This window comes from Herpailurus yagouaroundi, unplaced genomic scaffold, assembly GCF_014898765.1.
Source record: "Herpailurus yagouaroundi ecotype Mexico unplaced genomic scaffold, PumYag 216, whole genome shotgun sequence".
Lineage (NCBI taxonomy): Eukaryota > Metazoa > Chordata > Mammalia > Carnivora > Felidae > Herpailurus > Herpailurus yagouaroundi.
Genome location: NW_024412447.1, coordinates 11,784,028 through 11,790,057, shown reverse-complemented (window position 1 = coordinate 11,790,057; position 6,030 = coordinate 11,784,028). Strand labels below are relative to the sequence as shown.

Here is a 6,030-nt window from a genome sequence, read left to right as displayed (position 1 = left end):
GACGGCGAGATCATGACCTGAACCGAACCAACTGGGCCACCCAGGGGCCCCTTTCATTGGTGTCTTTTGAAGAGCAAAATGTTTCAGTTTGTATGAACTCCGATTTATCCATTTCCTTTTCTTTTAACGGATCATGCTTTTAGGGCCCTATCTAAGATATGGGGTGCAAAATTAAAAATATTTTGTCTTACGTTTCGTTCTAAAAACTTTATAGCTTTAGATTTTTTACGATATAACTCTCCATTTACCTATTTCTTTTTTAAATTCTCTTGGTGCTTCTCCGAGAAAACAGCAAATGGCAGATGATGCCAGTGGGCCCGGGGACCCTGGATTGGGAGGCCTCGGCGGCTTCCGCGGAGGCTTCCGTAGAGGCATCCTGGGCCGGGGCTGTGGCTGGGGTCAGGGCAGGGGCCGGGGCCAGGGCCCGGGACCTCGCGGAGGCAAGGCCAAGGACAAAGAGTCGATGCCCAACACCAAGCTGGGCCGCCTGATCGAGGACATGAATATCAAGTCCCTGGAGGAGATCGATCTCTTCTCCCTGCCCATCAAGGAATCTGAGATCATCGACTTTTTCCTGGGGGCGTCCCTCAAGGACGAGGCTTCGAAGATGATGCCTGTGCAAAACCAAACCCGCGCTGGCCAGCTGACCGGGTTCAAGGCATTTGCTGCCATTGGAGATGACAATGGGCACGTCGGTCTGGGTGTTAAGTGCTCCAAGGAGGTAGCCACTGCCATCCGTGGGGCCGTGATCCTGGCCAAGCTTTCCGTCTTTCCCGTGCGGTGAGGCTACTGGGGGATCAAGATTGGCAAGACCCCATGCTGTCCCGTGCAAGGTGACCGGCCACTGTGGCTCTGTCCTGGTGTGCCTCATCCCTGCCCCCGGAGGCACTGGCATTGCCTGAACCTCTGTGCCTGAGAAGCTACTGATGTTGGCTGGTATTGACGATGTCTGCACCGCAGCCAGGGGGGCTGTACTGCCTGCCCCCCCCCCCCCCCGCCAGGGAAACTTCACCAAAGCCACTTTGATACAGTTTCCAAGACCTACAGCTCTCTCACCCCTGATCTTCAGAAAGAGACTGTTCACCAAGTCTCCCCATCGGGAAATCATACCAGAGTGTCCATGCAGAGGACCCAGGCTCCAGCTGTGGCCATCCCATAGGTTTGCACCGGAAAAATAAAGTGCATTAAAGCTTGTTTAAAAAAGATAGTAATACGTAAAAGAATAAAATAAAATAAATTCTCTGGGCAATATTTGGTGGCTGTCAATGTACAAGCCTCGCACACTTTTTGTCCTAGGTTTTCCTAAATAATTCGTACTTTGGTGCTATTTTAAATGGTATTGCTTCTTTCATTTCAGTGTTGTGATTGCTCATATAGAAATATGATGTATCCTCGTATATCGACCTTAGATTCCGCAATTTTTCACTTTTTAGATCTAGAAGCATCTTTTGTAGATTCCATTGGATTTTCCACATAGGCTATCATGTGGTCGGAGAATAAACACTATTATACCTTCTTTCTTTGCAATCTGGATGCATTTTAATTCTTTTTTTTCTCCCTGATTGCACCTGCTACAACCCAAAACACAATGTGGTGTGGAAATGATGAGAGAAGTTACCTTTGTCTGTTCCTCCTCTTGGAAGCAAAGTTTTTAGCCTTTTACCAGCAAGTAAGGTGATATCTGCAGGGTTTTTTGGTACCTGTTTTTATTTGGTTGAGGAAGTTCCCTTCTATTCCTGTTGAGAGGTGTATTTTAAATGTAGAGTAGATACTGTATTTTAATGCTTTTTTGCCTATTTAGATGTTCAGATGACTTTCTTTTTTTTTCTTTATTATACAGTGAATTGATCTTGATTGCCTTGCTAATGTTAAACCAAAATCGTACTATTGAGATCAACTTCACTTGCTCCTGAGGTCTTATTTTTATTTTTACATTTAATTTGCTAAAATTTGGCTTTGAATTTTTGCATCAGTGTTCATAAGGGACATTGGTACATACTTCTCCTTTCTGGCAATATCCGTATCTGGTTTTGAAGTAAGTATAATACGACCCTCATTGAATGAGTCAGGAGGTAATCCCTCCTCCTCAATTTTCTAAATTTTTTTTTTCAACATTTTATTTATTTTTGGGACAGAGAGAGACAGAGCATGAACGGGGGAGGGGCAGAGAGAGAGGGAGACACAGAATCGGAAACAGGCTCCAGGCTCTGAGCCATCCGCCCAGAGCCTGATGCGGGGCTCGAACTCCCGGACCGCGAGATCGTGACCTGGCTGAAGTCGGACGCTTAACCGACTGCGCCACCCAGGCGCCCCCTCCTCAATTTTCTAGAGGAGTTTGTGTTGCGTTAGAATTCCTTCCTCCTTAAATGTTTGGTAGAATTTCCACTGCAGTAATCTGGGCCTGGAGTTTTCTTTGCGGGGAGGACTTAAACTACAAATTCCATTTCTTTTTTTTTTTTTTATGTTTTGTTTATTTTTGAGAGAGAGAGAGAGACAGACAGAGACAGAGCGCGAGCAAGGGAGGGACAGAGAGAGGGAGACACAGAATCCAAAGCGGGCTCCAGGCTCTGAGCTGTCAGCGCAGAACCCGACGCGGGGCTCGAACCCACGAACCGTGAGGTCGTGACCTGAGGCGAAGTCAGACCTCAATCGTCCGAGCCACCCAGGCACCCCTACAAATTCCGTGTCTATAATAGATACAGGACTCTTCAGATTATCTATTCTTGAGTACCTTTTGGAGAATTGGCCCTTGTTACCCACATTGCCGAAACTATTGACCTACCCTTTTATTATCTGTAGAATCTGGAATGATATTACCTCTTTCATTCATGGCGTGGATAATTTGTCTTCTCTCTCTCTCTCTCTCTTCCCTTCTTTCTTCTTTCCTCTGCTCTCTTCATCCTTCCTTCCCTCCTTCTTTCTTTCTCTCTCTGTCTTTGTATCTCTCTGAGTCTGTCTAGAGGTTTATCAATTATATTGATCAATTATATTGATCCATCTTATTGTTTCATTTATGTTCCCCATTGTTTTCCCGTTTTTTTGTTCTTGTTTTTGTTTTTACTTTTACCAGTTTCCTCCTTGATCTGTATTATTTCCTTTCTTGCGTGCAACGTAGGTTTAATTCGCTCCTCTTTTTCCAGTGTCTTAAGGTAGAAGTTAAGGGTATTGATGTCAGATCTTTCTCCTCTCCTAAAATAGAAGTTTAATGCTATTAAGTTCCCTGTGAGTACCGTTTTTTGTATCATCTTATATCTTCTGATATGTGTTTTTATTCTCATTCACTTCAATAATGCTTTGATTTCCTTTTTTTTCCCCTTTTCTTTCCTTTTGTTGTTTCGTTTTGATTTTATTTGTTCGTTTATTTTTTGGGGTCCGAAGTAATTTAGAATGGTGTGGTTAGTTTCCAAATATTTGGGGAATTTTTTGAAGTTCTTTTAGCTGTGGATTTCTAACTTAATCGCACTGTGGTCAGAGAACACGGTTTCTATCACTTGACTCCTTCTAAATTTATTAAGACCTGCTTTGTGGCCCATAATATGGTCTATTTTGTTGACTGTATTGTGTGCCCTTAAAAAGAATGTGTATTCTGCTGTTATTGGGTGAAGCCCTCTGTAAATGTTCATTAGGTCGAGGTGTTTGACCGTACTGTTCACGTTTTCTATATCCTTACTGTTCTTAGTTGTTTGTTCCATCAATTATGGAGAGAAGGGAATTGAACTATCTGCCTATACTTGTGGATTTGTATATTTCTCCTTGCAATTAGGTCAGCTTTTGTAATCATGTACTTTGAAGGTGTACTATTAAGGGCAAAAATATTTGCCCTGTGTCTTCTCAATGAATTGACCTCATGTATCACTATGCAATACGTTTCTTTATCCACGATAATATTTTTTGCTCGAAATTTACTACATAGGTAAATATAGCTATGTTAACTTTCTGTGTTTATTTTGTTAATGTTTATTATATTTATTTTTAATGGTTTTTTTTTAATTTTTGAGAGAGAGAGAGAGAGAGAGAGAGAGAGAGAGAGAGAGAATGAGCTGGGAAGGGTTAGAGAGAGAGGGAGACACAGAATCTGAAGCAGGGTCCAGGCTCTGAGCTGTCAGCACAGAGCCTGACACAGGGCTTGAACTCACGGACCGTGAGATCGTGACCTGAACAAGAGCGAGACATTTACCTGACTGAGCCACCCAGGTGCCCCCTATTATATTTATTTTTGAGAGAGACAGAACAAGAGTGGGGGAGAGGCAGAGAGAGAGGGAGACAGAATCTGAAGCAGGCTCCAGGCTCCGAACTGTCAGCACAGAGCCTGATGTGGGGCTCGAACCCACAAAACATGAGATCATGACCTGAGCCAAAATCAGATGCTTAACCAAGCAAGCCACCCAGGTGCCCCTAGCGATGGTAGCTTTCTTCTGATCAACTTCCTCTTGATTTTACCATGTTATGTCACTTTTCCTTTTTATTTATGCCTTTTTTACTTAAAGTGAGTCTCTTGTAGGCAATTTACAGTTGGATCTGGCTCCCCCAAACCCAAATCTAATAATCTTTGTCTTTTAATCATATTTAGACCATTTACATTTAATGTGATCATTGGTAACTAGTTTAAACCCATCATGTCACCATTTTTTCTTTCTGTTTTTCCTATCTGTTCTTTACTTCCTTCTCCCTCTTTTTTTCTGTCTTCTTTGGGACAGAACTAAAATTTTTTTATGATTTGTTTTAATCTTCTTTGTTGTGCACATTCTTTTCAAGTGAACATAGGACATTTGCCATGACAGACAATAGTCTGGACCACAAAATAAGTATCAATAAATTTACAAAGTGTCAAGTCATACAAGGTATGTTGCTAGAGTTTGATCTCTGATTATATTGGTATGTGTTTGTATAGTGCTATCTTAGAGCATCATAATTGGATTCCCATGGTCCGTTCAATGCCATTAACATTTACGCATAGAGCAGATGCCTGGAGTCCCTTTGACCTAGATAAAGAAATGGGAAACGACCAGAAGGCAGAGGGGATTAGGAAGGGTGACTGAAAGGAGACATTAGCAGATCTGGGTTTCTTTGATCCTCTGAAACACTAGTCCTGGAATGATTTTCTGCCAGTTAAGTATCAAGCTTTCAGGGAAGAATATAGAGCAGATTAGAACTAGATGGAAAAGCCAAAGGAAACATCATGATTCAAGTCTACAAAATCCCCACGGATATGAGTAGGATTGCTTGGATTGCCCACCAGACCCCTGAAAACTAGAACTATTTCTGCACTCTGCCTGTCTTTTAAATATAAATACTGCAAAATAATAAGTTAGAACAAATAAGATGAGGCTTAGATTTCTATTTCACTCAGTATGAAGTTGCAGCTTTTTTGAATAAGTGGATGGATGAAAAGATGTCTTGCCAGGAAAAAATGCTAGCACAGATCCAAAGCCTAGACTCGACTATGGAGGGACTCATGAAGTTAAGGGTGATTAATATATACAGATTCTGAGCTGGATGTCCATTGATGTGACCTAATGAGACAGCCCTGATGGAAGGACAGACCATGTGATTCCGTGTGTGATTTTGGAGCTCGTTCAGAAATCTTTGTGGCCAGTCTGCCTCAAGGGGAGGCCGATGTAACCCGTGAACACTTTTGATTTCAGTGACTAAATGAGGTTGAGTCGCTTAGTAGAAGCAAAGGAAATACAAATATCGCTCCTGGGAAGGTGGTAATACCACACGCCCCACTCCCTTGGCTTTATATAGACGACACTACTTGAAATAGGTGGGTGACATAACTGCCAAGCACAGAGACATGCCCGCTCCTTTTGCCGGTGTCTTGGCTCTCTGTCCCAGCTCCTAAGAGGTCTAGAGCACAACGACAGGGAGGCAACCGCCTTTTGTGTGGCTGACAGCAAGAGGACACTTCATACAAGTCCTACGAGTTTCAGTTCAGTGGGGACCTACTCTCAGTAGCTTTGGATTCTTTTCCATAGTTCATTGCTTTCTAATCAGTCGCGCCCCTTGTCAGAAAGAGCTCCTCTTAGA

The 6,030-nt window shown here is 42.8% G+C and overlaps 1 pseudogene; it reads left to right on the top strand.

Annotated features, from left to right (window-relative positions):
- The first annotated feature begins 295 nt into the window (after window positions 1-295).
- Window positions 296-1,159, top strand: LOC121017455 (40S ribosomal protein S2-like; annotated as a pseudogene).
- Window positions 1,160-6,030: the final 4,871 nt, after the last annotated feature.